Here is a 21,579-nt window from a genome sequence, read left to right as displayed (position 1 = left end):
CTTGACCTGCAATTTGGAATAGTCTTATGGCAACCACCACTATGAGAAAATGGCATTTTCAGAAACGTTCATATGTGCTTTCATTACTTCAGTTTGATACTGCTCAAGATGATGTGTACCATAACTATATATCTACAGAATTAAAGGAATTAAAGTTAATAGGCTCCAAAAAGGTGTCCACATCGATTTTCAATGGATTCACTCCTCACAATAAGCCTGGTTGCTTGGACATTGCATCACATTGTGCGTGTGTGTGTGTGTGTGTGTGGTTGTAAATCAGAAACAATTGGACAACAATTTAATTTAATTGTGGTTTCATCAACTCATTGAATGTCAAAGTGTGTGTGTGTGGTGTTCACACACTGGTCAGCAGTGGGTTAGTGTGGTGTTTACTTTTGTGATTAATCACAGGTCTTATGTGATATGAGAGGGATAGCTGTGTGTGATACACAGGCTATTTGCTATTTAGCAAAGATCAAAACAGAAAGCACATTCCTCAACTGGAGCAGGCTAAAATATGATCCCAGAGGTGTGGCTTCGAGATTAGCTGCTCTTGTGATTGATGGGGCTGCATTTTAATCCCAACATGGCTCAAGAAGTATGAGGCAGGTAAGCAGTAAATACACTAGATTTAATTTTTTCACTATTACCAGAACAGAAAGTACTTCAAGTGCTCAGGATTTGCAGTATTCCCTGTAAAGAGCCTAAACTAGAAATTCCTTGGGGCATGCATGAGTGGCATAATGCTATATAACATGTGAGAGGCCATCAGTATTAGGTCCATTAGGTTTTTAAACAGTTTGGGATTCTGTGCCACAGTTTAAAGGATCACTTCACCCTTCATAGGAAACATATTTTTGTCCTATTCAAGTGGAATCTTTGTTTGTGTGTTTTCCCAGAGACAACATTTGAGTTACTCGTGGACTATTTTCTACCTTTAGTAAACTTGTCAGTCAATACTTTTGACAGCAAAGTCTGTGGACTTCACCGGGTTGTTGTGTCTGGAAAGACATTGCTGATGTGTTTTCATTCTTTGAGCAAGACAAATCTTTTCACCTGTTGGTAGCAGAATAGTTCACCTTGGCTGGAATCAACTTTTTGTGATTAAATTTAATGTTTGGGGTTGTAGTTTTTTTAATTCTTTATTTCTAATGCCTGACTCATTACTGATGTTGCTGTGAATACATGTTTAATGGCTTTAACATGTGTCTGCTATATAGTTTGTATGTTCAGCAAGGGAATTACATGTTAGCTGTATGTTGCATATACCTTGGCTGTATTCTTGTGAATCTGTTAGTCTGTCAGCATGACCTCAATGTTCTATAATGACTGTGGTCATAAAAACTTTATTGGGTTATAAATATACACACTGTACATTAATGATACAGAGAAGGAAAGAGAGGATCGGAAAGGGAGGGAAAGATACAAAGACATAAATAAAGAGAAAGAAACACTGGTAAAATGAAAGACATGAATTTAAATGCCATTTTATTTCAATTTATGAGCCCTCCATCTTGCCCGTACACAATGAGAGGTATAAATATTCAATGAACCTGGTTGAACAATGGGAACCAGAACAATAGAAAATGCTGTATATAATATGGGAACAGGTTAAAATCAACCCTGTGAACAAGAATGAGTCAGGTACAGCAGAAAGGAAACAAATTATGGGTCTACTTTTCATTTTCTCTCACTCGTCATTGTTCTGTGTTCTTACCATTCTAACTAAATCACCGATAGTTTCTCTTATGCTTTTGGGTTGGGCTTGCAGGCACCCATACAGCGAGCTGTGTGTGCTTAGACACCCATACTGTCAATCCACAGAGAAACACCCACACCTTGTCCAAATTACTTAATTGCATGTTTCCCATTATGAAATATCTGTAACTCATTTAAATATCATTATCATTATTCATGTCATTACAAACATCAGTAGCTATTTTGCTTTACATCTTTAATGTACCAGGATGATGTGGGGGAATCCTCTGTCTATTTCTTTCAGAAATAAATTACATGAAACATGCTGTAGTTCAAAATGAAGACAATGTGAAGACAATATCCAACACCCCCTTGTACCCACTTATGAACTACTTGAGTGTGACTGAGGCAGTGTCTCATGGAAAACTTTGTTCCAGCAGAAAATCATCAATGGCTCTCTGGAGATGGTTTCTGTTTTGCTTTGTTTTATAGCATCACAGTGTTTGTCTGTGCCCGTATTCCTCACAAATTCAGTGCCATCAATCCTGCTGCTTCTGTTGTGAATATATAGTTGATTTTTCTTACCACAGTGTTTTGCCTTATTACCATAGCAATGGTATGTCATCCTTTTAAAGCTGTAGTATCCTGCTAGAAACAGATTAGCCCATGCTCAACATAGATTCATTTGCTTTAATAAACCTACACCATCATTGCCTCAAGTGGGTGTGAGATTATTCACATTTTATCACATCCTGCTAAATCGACATTGCCTGGACAGCAAGCATAAAAGGCCAGACTACATCTGAGATACAAGGGCTAATGTTGTAGTTTATTTGATAGGCCAAGGGGATGAAGGAGGTCATTAAGTTTAACTGATCTTAAATATAGCGCAATAGAAACTGGCATTTGCTTCGACCCCGCCTTGCTGCAAATTGTTTCTGAGTGTGTGTGTCTTCGGTTCTTACCCTGTTGTACCATGTAACAGCCTCTATTTAAAGCAGCAGAGGAGCTACCATCTGAACTGAGTTCAGTCTTATAATGGAGGTCAACTATGGGCAGAAACACAGGCTCACTGTGGTCAGGCTGATCCAGGAGGCCCTTAATCAACCACTGAGGCTCCTTAGGTCAATAGAAATGTAAAAGAAACAGCAACTCTTTGCCTCATTTTATGTTCTCTCCAGTTTAAGTCAGGGTGAATTTAAATGTTCTTATTTCATTCTGAGCATGTGGACTTAGGGAGGTAGCACCTGTGCAGCAATGGGGTGTGTACTGAGAATGAAAGACTATTATCATCAGAAGGAAAGATTTTATTTTCTGTTTTCCCTCAACAGACCTTTCACCTCAACCTACAGCTGTAAATAGAGTGCCTTTTTGTGCACTCCTATAATTGATTCATAGACACAACAAGTTGGCTATTTCCCAGTTCCTCTGAGGAATACAGAGCATGGTCAGATTAGTCTACTCTTGTGTTAACCGCTTTCCACAATCAGAGACAAGAGAGGCAACACCTAAGCTGAAACCAAAAGTCAGTTGTGATTAACAGAGATATGTATATAAAGAATGGGCCACGTTATATATGCATAACTACAAATATGTGTTGTGATATGTCTGTTTTTAGCATATTTGACTTATTTCTAACCAACTTTTATGGTTCTCCCAGGTTTTATTCGAGCAGCGTGATGGTAATGCTACAATACTGTAACACCAGATAAAAGCCCTGTTCAGCTGATGTATGCAGCTCCCTCTGTTATGTAGGAAAGAAAATATTCTACAAAGAGCAGAAAAGGATAAAGAGAACAACAGAGTAAAAGTGACTGATAACAGCAAAGAAGAGAGAAGGGAAAGAGATAGACAGAATGAAAAAGATTGAGCAGTTGCTGCTTCTGCACCTTATCTGTATTCCTCTCCAGTGTTTCCCAGCAGAAACAGTGTGTCCAGGACTATAAACAGACTATTATCCTAGTGTTTATCACAGTGCACATTACCGTTTGCCTCTGTCGGACTTACTGTAATGGAGTCGTTTGGTTTGATAGATGCCTCGGGCATGGGTTTCTATCTATTGCTCTCATTATACCTCTGTCTGCATCCACTGACTGCAGAAATGTCTGTCTGCACATTCAGCATAGCCTGCAAGCATGGTGATTGAGGTTATAGCCAATGTAAATGTACCATTTGGCACAGTGAATTGGAGGTGCAGAGGGCAAAAGGAAATCGAGGGTATAGGAATCACCTACCATCCCTCTTGCAGAATATCCATAGTGAGATGTGTTGCTTAGGAAGTTCGGCTTATGTACTATGAATAATTCTATACTGTATATGTGTGAAAGCGAAATAACTGCCTGCTGTGGGGTTTATGTTTGTTTGCTTCTTTCTTTTCTTTATTTCTTTATTTCTTTATTTGTTTATTTAAACAGGGGCCGCACACTAAGCATTGTTGCACATAGGCAACCGATGCCACATACATGGGGCATATAGCACAAGGCTATTGGCATCTTTTTGTTTTTTGCCCTTGCCTCAATGTGCTAGATGTAACATTTAAGGAAGGGCAACATGTATGCTGTATGTGCAGTTTGTATGTCTGTTAGTGAGAGAGTGTTGTTTGTGTGCGTGTTGTAAAGGTGAGGTGTGGGGACGTGATCCAGGACGTTGTCTCATTGCACTAAAAGGTTCCTTACAGTTTCCTATGGGGTCACCTTCAGAAGCATGAACACTTCACTGCCTTATAACATGGTACTGCTTCTGTTCAAGTGTGAGTGAGACTATGTGATCGATTTATTTATTTATTTACTATGACGACAGGCAGCCTTTTACCTGGGCATAATCTTGCTACAGCAAATGTTGAAACTGCAGGAGAGGACAGCAGCAGAAGCAGTCAGGAGAGACACACAAGAAAAGTGGGCTATGGCATCTGACAGCAGTTCTCCTGGCTATCGGTCTGAAGGTGGATAGATGGAGGGAGAGGCAGCGATTAGTGCTGATATTATCCAAGAGAGCAGGGAGAAGAGGAATGAGTAGGGTGAGATAAGAGGTGGAGGGTTAGAAAATGAGATGGGTTTTTTCTCGACTGAAACCTTCTCCAGCTCTCAGTCCATATGCTTGAGCCTTGCATGAATACATCGTGCTTGTGCTGCCTGCAGTGTGCTGGCCTGTTGGGGTCACGCTAAAAACTCAGCTACATGTCCTTGGGGAGAAGATGATAAAAACCTCACCTCAGATAAGTGTTACTCCAGCAGGTGACTTCTCCTGACTCCTCCTGTGTGCACATGGGCATCAATCACACCAACAAGGACTCAGTACACACACTCTCAAAGTAACCTGCTGGTATTCATTCAGTTTGTAGAAAATCTGGTTTGAGGATATCTATGGGGCATGAAGATCTGCACATATTAATAAAACCTCATAAATTTAATGAGCAGCTAAGTTACTCATGAAATAAGTCTTTCCAGTGTAGAGTGGAGCAGAATGGCTCATTAGTTTAAGTTAAACTATCACTCTTAGAATTAACTAATCTTTTTCTTTCTATGTCTCTCTTCCTAACCCCTGACCTCTGTGAATCACTACATCATTATTCACCAGCTGCTAGACCCTACATAGGCCAGGGTTGTTCACATTGTTTTAATTCCATTAAAATCGACATCAATCTGCTTGTGATGAATGAAATTTACATCCTCCACAATTAATCTTGCCTGACCTACCCCCACTGCGCCCATTCACAGATCCACATTCTCTGGTTATCATTATTGTTTTGGCATATAGAGCTGGCACCAGGGCATGAGAGAAATTTAAATTTTAATTTTGTCTTGTGTTGACTTTTGAACTGTGGGTCAATAAGTAAACAGTGTTGATGCACATCTGGAAAAGTCTCAGTTAATGGCTTCAGTTTGAATACCAGAGAACTGGTCTACTTTCAGTAAAAACCTGGAATTCCATTGAGATATTTATTGTAGCAACTAAATATATTACAAAAATATTTGACATATTTATCATAGCTACGTAGAACTCACACAGCTCTACTGTCAGCCAGGTGCATTATGCAACAAAAGATCAGATCTTTTGAGCTGGTATCAATAGAATGATGAAGTATGATTGACTGAATGAATGAATAGTATTTTCATTGTGTTGTTTTGGCTTGTGCAGCTGCACCACAGCACCCCAGTAAATGTTCAGCACAATACCCATGGTCAGATGTTTAATTTTTTCTGTCATTGTCACAATTTAAATTCCAAAGTTAGTGTTATTAACATTGTTAATAAAAGACTGGATTTTTAAAGATAAAGTTACATCTTTTACCACACAAAACTATTTACATTTGTCAGGCTGCTGAAATGAAACCCAGAATCATCCAACCCTATTTCTGAACTGCACACTGGGACAATGGCACACTGTAAGTTCAAAGTCTGCTGTACAGTTTTGTAACTTAAAGCAAGGTTAAAGCTGCACCTACAATCTCATTTTTAACACGGTAGGAGATGATCGTCTAATCCTGCTGAGAAATGTAGAATCTTTCTCTGCATACTTCTCTTCCTTTCCATATATATTACCTTAACAATCATGTACAAGCAGCTTTTGTAAAGCTGTAATTTTGCTTCTATTCTGTGTGCATTTCCTGCTCGAAAACACAAGGTCCTTTTATACTGCACAGTGGGGTAATGGTGCACATGAAATTCAAAGCCCACATGTGGATTACTGTACAATTTAGGACCTTAAAATAAGGTTAGTAGGTTCCTGCAGTCTCATTTTTAAACACAGCAGTAACTCCGGTATCACTAATAGCCTCAGTGTGAGGTTTCATTTGGATGACTAGCAGGGAAGTTTTGTGGGTGAGCATGTTGCTTACAGAAGAACACCTTATATTTAGAATAGTGTTTTGGCTTTTTTTCTCACTTCCACTGCTGTCTTCGTGACTCATGTTTTCATTAATGCAGTTTGCCATTTTGACACTGATCATGTTTTGTCCATTGCTACTTTGATCTCTCTGCAGTTCCCATTCTTTTTGCTAGTATGGTGGTAATTGGCCCCTTTGGTGGTAATTGGCCCCATCTTGACTTATCTCTCCCTGAAGACATTTGCCTTCACCTTCCTTTCCTCTCTTTTTCTGTCCTCTGTCAGACAGTGACCACCGGCATTTACCTTATTGTTGTCATTAGTGGCTGTTTATCTGTTATCACTCACATAATTATGATGCAAAACTGGAAATCTGCACTTAGTAATAGGACAGAAGGTGCATATTACAACAATACGATAAAACTTGGTGACCACTAGTGAGTGTAGTAATAATGATGAGAATAAAAGTCAGATGATGATGTTGCACAGAAACAAAAACCCTGTCAGGAGGAAGTAAATAGAAGATCGCCGTTCACATTTCCAACTTCCAAATGGTAATTATTCTGGTTATACTAGGAAGTGGTTCTTTATTTCCAAATTATGATCTTTCCCTAACCCCTTTTGTGCCTCAACCTAACCAAATAGTTGTAACAACCATGTTCATGTTTGTATCAGTGATGACAGTCTAGCACATGATAACAGCCGACTGAGGAATTGATAACAGCCCATTCAGCCAGCTAGGAAGTGGAATGGGCCACAACTAACCCTTTTCTATGCTCCCACTGAAAACTGTCATAGTTCTAGTAAGAACCAAGTATTGAAAAGAATAGATCCAAGAGCAGTCACAATTGACAGATGAATAAAGTTTATTTAACAACACAACAAAACATGGTTAATTAAAGGAAAAACAAGAATGTATACTGAGGAGCTGATTGGGGAGGTGCACACAGTGTGGTTATCATGGGTGTCAGGACTAGGGAATGAGAGAATGAAAGGTTGCAGGGCAGAGTCAGAGGGAAAGTCCAGGGACAGCTGGAGACTATAAGGAGCGACAGTTCACAGAAAAGTCCAGAGAATAACAGTCAGGACTTGTGACATATGGGCACTGCATACGGTGACAAGACTAGAAGCAAGTTTGTGCACATACATATTTGTATTTATGTTATCTGGCCACTCTGTTCAGGCACACTCAATGCTATACAGTGTGTATGTCCTTCTGCATCATAGTTATTTTGAACCCAATAGCAGTGCCTCAGAGAATGTCGGTTATGTGAAAATGAGCAGGGTTTTTTTCGGTTCCTTCCAGTAAGCCCGTGACTAAACGCTTTAACTGTCATTACCATTTTGTGTTGCCACCACTCTCCCTGGTACACAATGGAAATGATGTCTTTACAGCAGCATGGCTGCTTCTGTTGCTCCCTCTTTCTTTCCTCCTTTGGCATTCTTGTGCAGAAGCTGTCCAGGAAGCCAGTGTCGGCATCTACAGTTTGCCTTCATTGTGTTTGTATGTGTGTATGTATGTTTAGGTACACACATAGTTTGTCATCTGCTTATGGATTAATGTGCGTGTTACAATGTGGGACTGAAACCTGCTTACACACTGACACTGTGGGATCTTAGCCTTCTCAATTGGACCACATGCTCTGTCCCCACTATCTAAATTTTAGAGTGAGAATTAGGTTTAAGGTTAGGGTTAGGATGTGGCAAGTAGTGGGCATGGTTAGGGTGAAGGATAAGTCTCTGGGAAATGAAGTCAATGTACAGGGGGGGGGGTTAGAGTTTAAGGTGTAGGGTTAGGGACTAGAAGTTAGTAATGTTTGTTTTCAGTGCACGGTTGTTAACATCACTGCCACTGTACATCTGCTGTGCATGCATACCTATATGTGTGTGTGTGTGTGTGAAGTATGTATTCATGCATACATAGCTGTTATAAGTTCAAATGAATTGCAGTTTCTGTGCCATCTGTTCATCTCTAACTGCAACTTTGGACACACATATATAAGTCCCATTGCTTCTGTTTGCCAAGGAGGAGCTAGTTTCTCTGAAGCAGGCATTGCAGCAAAAGAATGGATGAGGAATGATGATAGCAATAGGTGTCAGCAGCGCCATAAAGTAGTTTTCTTTGTTATAACAGTGATTTGTAGCAAAGCTACAGGTGGCCAGCCAGTTATGTAGGCTGGAAGGGTGTGTGGGTTTTGTGATTATGTTAATAAATACCTCTGATTGCCACATTCAACTTACTGATTACACTGTCACATTTCTGTCTAGTTAGTCAAATGCTGAACAGAATGTCTCTTTAGAATAATTTGTTGTCTCCATGACCACCTTTGCTCCTTGCTGTGTCTATTTCAAGATCAGATACCTACTGCACCTTAATCATAGGTGTGGGGAACAAAAAGAAAGGTAAAATGTGCTCGCTGGAGGAGTTTGAGTCAGCCTTTGTTACTGACTTGTCAGTATGCTGCAGAATGATGTGGGTGTCGGGAGTGTCATACCATTTTTTTCTCCTCCTGGATATGCTCACTAATTTTCCCCTTTCCTCTCCTCTCCTCTCCTCTCCTTAGCGTCTGCTGTCCTTCAGATCTTGTCTCCTGCATTTTCTTCTCCTCTACCTGTCTTCTGTCTCCCCTTCTCTCCTCTGAGTTCTTTTGTTGTCACTCAAAAACAGATAACATGGAGGCAGGTAATTATGGTGGGTGAGGCTCTTTTCCTCTCCTCTCATTTTCTTTATATTTTTTCTCAAAACATGCTTACACTCTCTCGCTATATTGCTCTCTCTGCAGTCGTCTCTGTAGTTATTTTTAAATTCATTCCTAATTACCTATTTTAGAGAGTACAGTGAAACCACCAGTTATTGTTTCTATGGACACAATCTAAAAACACTGTTTATTAATATTAATATTACTATCATTATTATTATTTTAACTGATCGCTCCTCTGTTACTGCGTGGCTTCGAATCCCAGTTTGATGCAGTGCAAGGGTTGGGTCCATTCCTGCAGTTGTTGTTTAGCAGTGCACTGGAGCAGGCTTTATGCTGATTAACTGCATCACATCTGATGGATTCCTAGCGACCTCTCCACCCCTCAGTATAGCTCTGGGAGCCTTTCGGGGGAAAAAGGCTTCCCTTTTTAATTAGACAAGAATAGGAAATCTATTAGTGAATGCAGAGAAGGCTCAGCACTGAATGGTTGCTGAGTCTTGTTCCGCGTTGAACTAACTACAGTTATCTCCCCTGCCATTACTGCATTCCAAAGTTAACAAGTGATGTTCTCCGCAGTATCTCTCTCTACCACCTGTCAAAAGAAAAAACAGGTATTACATGGATTTAACAGAAACATTAAGAAATACAGAAAAAGGGTGGTTATGTCAATATTACAGAACTATATGTTCCTATAGTGTTGCAATACAGTCTCCAGCTATCAGGTATTTTCCTCTGCAGACATTTCATTCAAATAGCAGGCAAAGCTCAGGTGTTACTTACAACGTTAACAATGGCTCTGTTCCCTGTAAACCACAGTGTAATGGTGAGTCAGCATGTACATATATCAGGACCCTAAAACTGAAGCAGTAAAATAGAATTCATCCTTCATTAATTTTAATATTTCCACTTGTGCTTTTCCTAGTCTAACTTGTCAAAATGTCACACGCCTGTGGCAGAACTCAGCTATTTCAAATGTTAAAACCCCATTAAATGGCCAATATCTGTTGTTATCACTCCCTTAATTATGGTCCAAAAGGTGCAAACTGCAGGTCAGTAGGTGCACAACATAAATACCTGCTATATTTAGGTGAAGTCCAGTGTCCAGAGTAATTGTGACCGGAGCAAAAGCAAGATGACATTGGTCATATTGTATAACTAGTGATGAAGTCCGCCTGGGGAGGAGGTTGGGGCAACGCTGGTGTGATAAACACATTTTCAAATGGGAGACAGGTGTTTGTTTCCCATTAGAAAGCTATAGTCAGTGTTATGAACTTGCTGCCTCAGAGTATAGTGAAGAGACCCTCTTAAAGGAAAAGCTAGCAATATTCTCTTTCTTATGTCAACAAATCTTACAGTGAAACTAACAGTAAACGTATATTAATAAGGCTCTAATGTCTGTCACTGTTGTCAAACTATTGAAGTACATCATGTGTCCACTGTGTTGCAGTGGAAGAAGTTAAAATGTAATTTGTTAATGAAACAAATACACATGCAGTATACTGATGCTCACTACTGTAGCAAATGTATACTCACCCAAAAATGCATGATTACTGTTGTTTACAATTTGCTAATAATTATAGTGGGCAGCTGTTTAAGAAATTACTGAGCATTTAAAATTCAAATGCATTTGTGTCCCATTTACATCTTCAGCAGGAACAGATGGGCTTACTGGTCACTGCATTAGACAGGACAGAGAAGTCCAAAAATACTAAGTGATTCTGGTTTTTGGTCTTTTCTTTTTCATTTGTTGACAATGATAAAAGAAAATATAGAAAACAAGAGCCATATTTTTTGATGGAGGTGTCACACAGTCACACAGATCTTCTAATATACCCCTGTGGTGTCCACGCAGAGTATTCTGCAGTGTTTGTTGTATAAGGCTGTATGATTTTGATAATTAAAGAGCAGAGAGGTCGTCTTCATAATCATGTTATATTCATGTTGAGGGAGAGGAGAGCTTCAGTGCCACAGCACTCTCCCTTGACCAACCACTCACTGCCAGCAAAGACAAAGCCCAACCTCAGCATTTATTACTTTCACAGTAAAATAAATGTTACATTTTTAATGCAGGGGCTGAACTTTGACTGGGAAATGTTTGTTGAATGATTAATACAGAGGCTTCTTTGTAGAGAGGAATATTTGTTTAACAGTCAGCTGTGGGTTATATGAGACTGCCCTTATTTCAGAAAGGCCATCACTTTTCAGTGTTTATCTTGATTTGATTAAATGCTGCTTAATCTGGGATGTGTTTTTTTTTCTGTATTGTGACTCAGGAAGCAGATGCGGATTGTGAGAAACAGAGACACGTAGTGTCTCCCTAAATGCTTTGCTTTGTGATTCTGCACATTCTTCTACACGCCTTCATCTCGTGGCATCTGGGGCGTCTCACTGGGATAACATGTTACATAATTAGCACCAAATTAACACTCAATTAGGCAACCCGTGTTGAGAGGGTGGGGACACACTGTCTTCAAATACTGCAGAAATCATATCAGAGCCTCATCTACCACCTGGTCTACTGAGAATATGTTGTAATATATGTCTATATATATTGAATATCTTGATAATAAAGTTCAAACTGTTCAACAATCTGAGATGAAATGAAGGATCAGGGTTGATGTGTTCCAATAAAATCTTCTTTATGGTGTTTTACCAAAAAACTTTGATTTTTAAATTGAGCCACTCCAAAGCTGGCCAGTTAAAGATACTATTCTTAAGAGCAAAGGGATAAAAAAGGACAATTGTGTACAACTTGAAAGTGTTTTTTTGCCTTAATGCAAGAATCTATTCCTCAAACATGAAGAAATTGGACTTTATCCCGCATGCTTATTTTCCAAAAGCCACCTCAATACCCCCTTTTTTTAAAGTATATACTGTAGGTTTTGTAATTTAATGCTGAAGTTGTCTCTTTTGTAGCCAGAAAATATTACAAAGCTGCAGAATTAACATCCAATCAACATGACTAGAGTCCCGTTGTCCCAGATTATTCCCTCATCATGCAGCCCTGACTGAGATAAGATCCAAAACATCCAAAGCTGAAGGATGCGATGCTTTTTCCTTTTGGAAGACATACAGGAGCACAAAAAATACACAATACCTTCTCATAACAAACCTATCCCGCTGGAGTGAACTCACAAAGCCTTCACCCATCACTTTCTCTTTCCCCACTTCTCTAACTTCTTCTGTCTTGTCCCCTCTGTCTCTCTTTTGCACACATGCTTACACACTCCAGCACACACAAATTCACACCTCTGTTGGGGTGGGGTTCTTTATTTCATTAACAGCCGCTTGCACGCCAAAATTCATTATGCCAGCCTTCTGTTCTCGTGCACCCAAGCATGCCAGCTAACGTGCGGAACAAATTCCCCCCCCCCCCCCCACTGTCTTCACCCTTCCTCCCTCACTCTCCTCCCTCACTCCTGCTAATAAGTATGTTTAGGATGTGATTCACCTGCATCAAAGGCTCCCCGCTTTGTATCGCTGGTCCATGATTAGTCATTACTGTCAAACCCTCTGTTTTTCCATTTGCCGCTAGTCTTTGAAGCTAACAGGTGGTTGTAGCCGAAATGCAAATAACACCAATATATTGTTACATCCTCTCCTGTCTATTAGCTCTTAGAGCATGTGATACTGTAACGCTGGTGGTGCTTCTTTTCAAAGACATAACTTTGTGGAGTAGCAGGATGGAGTAGAGGCCTAGTGTTTGCTGTTTTATTCTCTTTTATCTGAGCTGGAGAATTTGTTGACTGTGACACAAATGTTACAGGGGTTATGTGTGAATTCTAAAAGCACAGGACGTAAAGATGGTTATTACAGTTCATCAGGGTGAGTAAGTTTAACGGCTGTGAGAACTTGGTTTAAATTTTTCTATACTGTGTATTTACAAAGTTGCACTTCAGAGAAAAGTTATCCATGAGTAATATTTACTAAGAGTAAAGGACTGTGTGTTCTGGGTTTCACTCTCAACTGACTGACAGTGTTGGCAACACAAGCAAGCTACTAAAACTATCATTATGTTTCGATCCACATATTGCTAAACCCTGAATGGAGACGCATGTCATCACCCTTTTCTAGCCAGATCCTGTCCATTTAAAATCAGTGAGAAAGGTACAAATAAATAAATGTAGAAAATCTGAAATGTGAAATAACTGGACATTTCATTGCTTATCATAAAAATCTGTTTTTAGATTAACAGGGACTTCAAGAGAGATTCTTGGGACATCATATATAATGATTGGCTCAGTGGAGGTAATGCTGTGTAGCAATGACTAAATACAAGTTATTGATTGCTGTGTTCACACCTGTTGTCTATGATGGCTGTTTGAAATGAAAAAATAAAGCTTTCTTGTTTCATCTCAACTGAATAGTCACCTCCACAGAGACTGTCTTATAGAACTGCCCACTGTACTCTTTTCTACATTTGCCAATGCCACCACCCCTGTTGCTATGGAAATTGATAGGATGGCATCTTAAATTCAGCAGTGTTGTGACAAGTTATTCCGAGTGAAATAAACAGGGGCTTTGTCTTGAAACAAAGCCGTGGTTTAGGAGAGCTTTCTAGCCCTCTGGGACCTGCCTTATTTACGAGGCACCAGTGCTATCGAATAAAACAACCCAACATGACTGCCACTCAGACCATAAGTCTCTAGTGCTTTTTCTTGCCATGAATGTATTTGGGTCAGAGCCTATAAATCGCTTATAGTCCATTCATTTTTATTTGCATTTGCAATATCCTAGACATACATTGACTGAATAAAATGTCAGCGGCAATGCCATATGCAAACATTACAATTTTGGGTTTTCACAGTTTCACTGAGATTAAAAGAGATTTCCATCACAGTAAAGATCAAAGGGTGACACAATACCATTTGGCCAGATATACATGTATTGTATAACCCTTCACACATGCTTGGCCTCTCTTTGCTCATTTCTTGTGCTTTGGACTCTCATTTCCCTCATCATTTTTCTTCATCTACTTGTCATTCTGCCCCGTACCACGTCCTGATTTTACACTTCTTTTACAAATATATTGCCGTGCATTTCTGTTTGTGGTCCACACAGCAGTACCAAGAGTACCAAGGTAGCATGTGTGTCTGACTTTACTCTGTGTACGTGTGTGGGTTTCAGTTGGCTTATAATTGTTGGTTGATTTGTGGTCAAAGAGGGTCAGGCATCCTGCAGCAAACGTGTCAGGCTTTTAAAAGCCGAGAAAGAGAGCCAAGCTCTGCCCCTGTTTAACCTCAACCACCATCCGGGAGGTCAAAGCACTCAATCAGCTCCTCTACCTTTATTAGCTTAAGATTTAGTGTCAAATACTGGCAAGAGGGTGGCTGCTGGTCTACTCTAGCTCATCTCTGCACTTGAGTATTATGCATGGATGTGTGCATACATGTGGTGCCTAACATCTGTATAAATATGTTGCATACTATGTGGCTGAAAAGAGAGAAATGTAAGAATTTGTAGGTTTCCTCAGAGGTTCAAGTATATGTAGTGATATTATTACACATGATGATCTTGGAATCTCATGGGAATTCTTGTCCAAATCTATAGCAGAATAACTGTAGCAACATGGGCTTTTTAATATGTGTGTTTCTTTGGTGAAGAATGCCAAACAAAGACACCTACTCCAAACCTTAGTAATGTTGATGCATAACTTTTATAGCCAAATACTAAAGTCTGACCTTGAAATACTGTTATTGCAGTGTATAACTGGATCAACTTTTCAGCTGCAGTGGTTGCTTCCAAGTACTTTTCATTCTGAAATGGCAGTGTTTGCTTTTTAGCATAATGTTTTTGCTGTCAAAGTGCAAAACTTGCACATGAAAACATATACTTTGAGCCCAGGTGTTCTTATAGGTCCACAAATCATAGCACTAAAGCAGTGCAGCCATTCGTGTAGAACATGGAAAATAGAGTATTTTCCTAATATGTCTAATACATAAGGTGCGAGAACAACAGTTTGTGCTTCAATCCACAGAGACAACACATGCTTGCACGGGACAGATGTTTCTTCCCTGCCACTGCACACAGTAATGACCTCAGGTCAGCACTAGAAACATTGTCATCAGCTCCCAACCATTTAAGCATGTAAAAACCAGTTAGATACTATTCTGACAAGAAGAAGAATTTGGCATTGTTGTATGGTTTTCTCTAGATAAGGGATGGTATACTTTTTAAGAGGAATTGTTGCTCTACTATAATAACACAGGTGGAAGTAAGTCCTTTCTCAGTCACTTTGTTTTAGCTTTACCAGAAAAATAAAGCATTTGAGTTCTCTAATACAGAACACAGTATCGACAGTCATCTCATCAGCTAAAGGCTAAATGTAACAACCACAGAGTTATAATGAGAAAGTAGGAGTCATGGCCATGAAGGAAGTGATGGATTCGGTCCAGATGGTTACCAGTGCAGGCAGGACAACAGGAGTTCTGTTAACACTTTTAAACGGTACCGCAAACAGGCACACAGCAAAACCATTAGAAAGCCAATAATAAGCCTCATCACTCTACAGTGTGGTGTTTATTTAGCCACATGTCTCCTAATGATGGCATTAATGACACAGAGTTATTGACAAACAGATTATACATGCCTTTGGTGGCTTTGGGTTTACTGGGGAATTCCAATCTGAACCTTTTGGCAGATGCTTTGGCAATCACTGCTGTGAAATTCACCATTAACATTACATTTTCACCTCACTTAGTGCATGTCTGTAAAGAAGCGGTGTGTCTGAAGAAATGCTGCTGTCCATGCTTCTGTGTCAAAGAGTAGAGGCATGCAGTGATGGAGGCCTTCACTCTAGGATCAGCAGAGTCTAATGGCTTCTCATCAATTCCTCCTGTCTACGGAAGTGTGTGTCATGGCTCCTGTAACTACTTCTGACAAGAGTGATGAAGCACTTGTTAAAGTTGTAAAATTCTGCTGGAGTTCAAAACCTTTACAGACAAATCTATGTAGAGGGAGATGGACAGAGACAGCGAGTGAGGGGCAAAAAGAGGGAGAGATGAGTGGAAAGACAAAGAGACTTGACAGACTGGGGGAGGGGGGGTGAGAGAAGCTAATGATCTCCATCTGTCTTAGGACGTTGGGAGAGAAAGGCATGGTTAGGCTTTTTGGAATAAGGGAAAGCAAACAAACAGCGGACTTTTCGATGTCGTCCTGGCACTGTGTTACATGACTGGCTTTGAGTCAGCTGGTAAATGTAGCTTGGAGACAGATTAGACCATCAGTTGTGTTGTGCTTATAATTGCTGCTCTCCAGTAAGACTTTGTGTGTAGCTGAATGTTTGTTCACCGTACGTATGCTGGTGGGTTTTTTTGTTTGTTTGTTTGTTTGTTGTTTTTTTACATTTCCATATGTGTGTGTCTGTGTGTTAATATATGTTTTTGTATTTAACCTAAAGTCTACTGAATCAGCATATATGCAGATCTTGCGCTTATGATTACAGATCAGACTATTGAATCTCTAATTAGAATTTGGCACAGACTAATCACCTTCTCTCGTGGCTCTAGGGAATGTGTGTAGCATTAGTGGGGCTACTCATGCTAGCAGTGTGTGTTTATGTCTGGCTGTGAGAATACTTTCTCTTCTGCTTTCCCTAGTTAGTTTTTATCATTGGATGAATTCTTTAAGTCCTCCCTGAAGAGCTGACCAAATATGTTGTTTTTCCATGTCCTCTATCGTCTGATCTGACACCCCTGGCAGCAAGAAAATATAATTTGTCTGTGCTGTTCATAAATCTTACAAATAATAAAGAAACAGAAATAAATCTGAAATAAATCTGTTTTATGACACTATAGCTAAGCTTTGGACAGGTCTGACACTCAAGAAAACCTTGGTTAGGTTTAGTGCGAGATCCTGGTTCAGGTTATAATAATAATAATAATAATAATAATAATAATAATAAAGAAGAAGAATATTAAAAACCAACACTGACCATCCACTGGAAAAATAAATGAACCATCATTTTCTGTATTAAAGTCTGACTCACCCCTGCATGGACTTTGTTGCTCTATATCAGGGCTGCCCAACACTGGTCCTCGAGGGCCACTGTCCTGCCTGTTTTCCAACTATCCTTGCCCTACCCTTTGCTGATTACCTGGATCAGGCGTGTTCAGTCAATCAGAAGCTGGGAGATACCATCTCCAGATCAGGGTGGAGTGAGGGAGCACAGTGTAAATTGGTATCTTCTAGCTTCTGATTGACTGAACAAACATTCTCTACAGTGGAACGGACAACAGAAAAAAAACAAATGTGTTATGGACAATAAGACACAGGTCCAGCAACTCAACGATGTCTTCCAGGCGAATACATGACTATTTTGACATGTTTTCTATATTACTGTACTGTATTTGTTTGTGTTTCTCAGATAGAGGTCTACTTCTCTAAGTTTTGTGCTGACTGACAGTTAAAATGAAACTTAGAGTTGGCAAGTTATCTCTCTTCCACTCCTAGCTGCTCCTCAGCTTATCTTACAATAGTGAAAAGTGTCCACATGCCCTCATCAGTTAGTCTAACATCACCACTTGTTTTACCTTAGAAAATCTATTTTGTGTGTTTGCCCTATCGAACAAGAACCAACGGGGTGCCAATTAACAGCTAAGCTGCTCTGAGGGAGATGTAAAAATCATTTGGTCTGCTGAGAGAACTGGCTCTGCTGACAAACAATTCTCACTGGTTGATTAATAGTCCATTCTCTTTGTTCACTTGTTGAAGTTTCTGATCTTTAAAGGTGCTTTTAAATTATATTTTAAATGACTACTCAAAAAAGTACAGTTCGGCAGAAAAGCATTGCAGAGTATAAACACATGCACAGGTTGATAGAAAAATCATTCTAATTTAACCTTTTCCAATTTGGCTGTCTAAGGGGAAATTAGTACGAGTTGTGTCTGCATAGCCACTGGAATCAGTTTTGAGCATGGGGACAAACCATCCAAACCTTTAGCCGTCACTTTTAATCCCCTTACAAAAACTGTGTTTGAACAGCAAATATGTGACTTTAATATGACAGACCTATTGTACAACAAACAATCCAAAGAGTGCATTGTGGAGCACAGACAACATGGTAAATCACATTTTGACAGCACCATATGACATTATGACAACCAAACAATGTGGTAATATGGAAACAACCCGCAGCAGTGAAGAAAAATGGCCCCATTAGTTAAAAAGTGCATTTAAACCTCAGGATTCAAGCAGAAAATGCAGAGAGACAGCAGATCAATACACACAGTAGACAATATACTACAGGATACTATATATGTATGCATTTATACTATATGTTATTGTATTGTATTGTTTTAAAGAAAAGCTGTGATGCCACTAACTATATTTTCTTAATTTATAATTGTCTATAGCAAAATGTCTTTATAATTTAATAAAATATTGATCTTATGCCTGAGTAATGTTTTGGTTACCTAACATGTAACCAGAGGTTTTATTTTTTCATTTAGCTTTATTTAAACAGGTAAAGGTCTTTGTTAGAGAAAAACAAGTCTTTCAACTGAGAGCTGGCCAAACAATGTTGCAGAAATAAACTAATAAAGAAAACTAAGAAACAACTAAAGCATTGTCACTTGTCTGTTAAAAAGAATTTGAGTTTGAATTTGAAGTCAGTCAACCCAAAAAACAACACTTTAAATTATGTCAGAAACTATGCAAAACTTGATTTGCATCCATTCTACAGGATAAAAATAGCACTGTATTGCAATGTCTCTGACAATCAGAGCACTTTGCTTTTCTTTAGTTACTGCACCTTAACTGAACATTGACACTGATGTACAATTTTGCATAATTCTGTTTTTTATGATAAATCTATAAAAGCGCAGGTGTTCAAGACAATGAATCATGACGTCTCCACTGCAAGGCCAGAAACTTTGCGACTCCACCCCACTCCTGCTTATTTTTTGTCATATCTTTATTTCATTTAATGAATAAAATCTTACATACATATTGAGTAGAAAACAGTGGAGTGACTGCAATGAGGAGTATTTTTGTCTGATATAACTGGATAAGTTTATCACAGAGTTACTGTACAAAGATGAGGGGGAACGGTGGGTTCTGAAGCTGCTGAGGTTGCCGTGGAGATGGGTCAAAGGGAGCTGATGGAGCAGATGGTGGTGAGGTGACCCTGCCGGCTGCCTGTCTGTTCCTCAGCTATTTCTTGTAAAACTCGGACCTGTATGTTTCATTTCAGGTATCCTACTGGCACTGCCTGTTTGTTTACACACCTGGACTGACTTAAGGTTGTGTCCAGCATGACAAAAAAGAGACATGCATATACACACCCTTCCAGTGGGATTATACACACTGCCTGCTGGTTGTAATGTGCCAGGACTGTGTTAATCCTGTCCCTCAGGAGTGTATCCACCTGTTTTGGCTCTCACCTGCAGCTGACTGGGTTAGCCTTGTCCTCCTGCTCTGACACAGTAACAGAATGGACACCAGGCCACCAGGGCTTCCCTCTCAATTGCCCACAGAGATTGGCACTGATTAGAGGGCTAATCCTCTGTCATTGCCTACTGTAGGACATTGCTGATGGTCAGTATCTGTCTTGTTTGAAAATGGCTTTGTATTTCTCTGTTGTGTGTCTGTTGACGATTCTCCCCTTGGCCTATTGTGTGTCTTATGTTTTTTACTTAGCAGGAATGGTTTTTTCATCACCATCCATCTATGGTTTGTTTTTTTGTTTTTTTTACCTGAGGCTGACACATTGTGCACATTGTGCTGTTTAACTCAAGGATCAGCAGCATAAACACGCAAGTGGAGTACATGCAAATGTTTGCATGTGAGTACGTGTGTGTGCTATACCAGGTGGCCAGAGTGTATGCTGGCAGATGACAAGCACTGACTTGCAATACTAAATCTGTACTCACTGTCTGTGAGTCGTGCCCTAATGGAAAAATAGTGTAGTGTATAGTCCACACATTGCGAGACATTAAAGTTCACAATGATATTATCCAAGATACAAAGCAGAGTTACAGGCAAACAAGCTGCAAGTGTGTGTGTGTGTGTATGTGTGTGCGTGTGTGTGTGTGTGAGATTTACTGAAGGGTAAAAAACTGTGGAAAAGCGACAAAAGGACAAAAAGATGACGTTGGGACAAAAAGGGTAAAAACTTCAATGTGAGAGAGGAAGAAGGAAAATATTGCTTTGTGCTACAATGTAAGAGGTTAAGAGTGAAACAGATTAAAAGACTGAGCTGTTATGTGTAGTGAAGGCATAAGACAGATGATGCTAAGCTACACCCTCACAGATTGTTGATGTGTCAATACTACTAAGAAAAATTCAGGTTATGGCCAGAGTCTAGTGGACATTATTTGTAAGGATTTTTTTCTACCTGAAGTTCTCCTCCTTTATATCCTCTTTATTTTGTCCTTACCTCTCCTGCCCCACTTTATTTCATCACCCCCTCCTTGCCTGTTGTTTGTGTTTTACCTTGTTTCTTTCCACTTCATATCCAACCAAGGTCTAAAAAGCAGTAACGTTCAGTGCCTGCTCATAAAACAACAAAAGACGCACTACTTGTGGTTTGCCCTGCTATTTATTCATACTCATTTGAACTTTGAATTACATCACAGGCGCGCACATCCTCACGTTTGATTTTTTATGTATCCTCACAGACACATAACCCTGTGAAGATCATAAATATGCACTGTATGCATCCTGTCTCACACCTTCTGTTCTCCAAGTAAATTTAAATGAACATGCATGCATGCACACTCACAGGCACACACTTGCATGAGCATGCAGATGTGCACCGCACCTGCAGAGCTTGCACACTGGCATAGTTCCCTCCCTCCCTTTGCTCTGTATGGTGGTTCCATCAATAATCCCAATATTTCTGTTGTTTAACTATATGAGTCATTGAAAGATTATAAAAATAGTGTGAACTCTGCCTTGTGAATCATGCTCTTTGCAAGTGCAAGTTGTTTGGCACACAGCATCTGGCAACTGTAAGGCTGGAACAGTCATACTGCATACTGCATACTGTAACACAGAGTGGAGCAAGCCATATGTGTCACAGATCCCTACAGACTGCAAGGAGAGATGATTGCACATGTTTTTGTGTGTGTGTGTGTGTGTGTGTGTGTGTGTGTGTGTGTGTGTGTGTGTGTGTGTGTGTGTGTGTGCGCACAGTGTGGATATGAATTGAATTGTATTGATTTGGACATGCAAGAGTGATGTGAAAGATAGTAAGATTTCCCATTTTGCCAGAACTACACTTGTGTGAAGCAGAATCCGCGTGATATCAATCAGCAAACTATATTTCTCTGTACACAGTCTACAAATTTGAGAAAGACTGACATTTTCTTGTATCTGTGAACAGGCAGGGATGCACTGTATACAAGAGTTTTCA

The 21,579-nt window shown here is 39.7% G+C and overlaps 1 protein-coding gene across 1 annotated transcript in view; it reads left to right on the top strand.

Annotated features, from left to right (window-relative positions):
- The window catches only part of il1rapl1a (interleukin 1 receptor accessory protein-like 1a), a 109,800-nt gene that overhangs the window by 41,105 nt on the left and 47,116 nt on the right, over positions 1-21,579 (top strand). The window lies entirely within an intron of this gene.

This window comes from Mastacembelus armatus, chromosome 21 (assembly GCF_900324485.2).
Source record: "Mastacembelus armatus chromosome 21, fMasArm1.2, whole genome shotgun sequence".
NCBI classification, from domain to species: Eukaryota; Metazoa; Chordata; class Actinopteri; order Synbranchiformes; family Mastacembelidae; genus Mastacembelus; species Mastacembelus armatus.
This window is presented reverse-complemented; position numbering and strand designations above follow the sequence as displayed.